At 29.8% G+C, this 493-nt stretch overlaps 1 protein-coding gene across 1 annotated transcript in view; it reads right to left on the reverse strand.

Annotated features, from left to right (window-relative positions):
- LOC111683078 (ras-related protein Rab-9A) overlaps positions 1–493 on the reverse strand; it is a 16,821-nt gene continuing 16,328 nt past the window's right edge. Inside the window, exon 5 of the transcript XR_006941569.1 lies at positions 1–142. The gene's annotated coding sequence lies outside the window, so the exon portion shown is untranslated. The remainder of the gene's footprint in view (positions 143–493) is intronic.

Raw genomic sequence — 493 nt, forward strand, 5'->3', positions numbered from 1 at the left:
GGATTTTTTGTCTACGTGTTCTCCGACATTGTTTAATGAAACCGTTTAAACGAAAGCTGCTGTCATTGTTAAGTACTGAGAAACCGTAAATTGCTTTTCAGTTCTATTATAAAATGCAATAAATTAAGGGTCATGATAATAACTGCAAAAAAAATAAACATGAAATAATTTAAACAAATTAGTTATGAACAAAAACCTGAGAAGTATTCATATTTATTAAGTAAATAAAAGATTTACTGCAAAAAAAAATTAACTCGAAATTTTATTTCAAAATTTGTAAAACCGAACTTGAACCAGAACTAGAACAGAACTAGAACAGAACTAGATCAGAACTAGAACAGAACAAGAACAGAACTAGAACAGAACTAGAACGGAACTAGAACTTAACTAGAACTGAAATAGAACTGAAATAGAACTGAACTAGAACTGAACTAGAACTGAACTAGAACTGAACTAGAACTGAACTAGAACTGAACTAGAACTGAACTAGAAC

This window comes from Lucilia cuprina, chromosome 2 (assembly GCF_022045245.1).
Source record: "Lucilia cuprina isolate Lc7/37 chromosome 2, ASM2204524v1, whole genome shotgun sequence".
Taxonomy (NCBI): domain Eukaryota; kingdom Metazoa; phylum Arthropoda; class Insecta; order Diptera; family Calliphoridae; genus Lucilia; species Lucilia cuprina.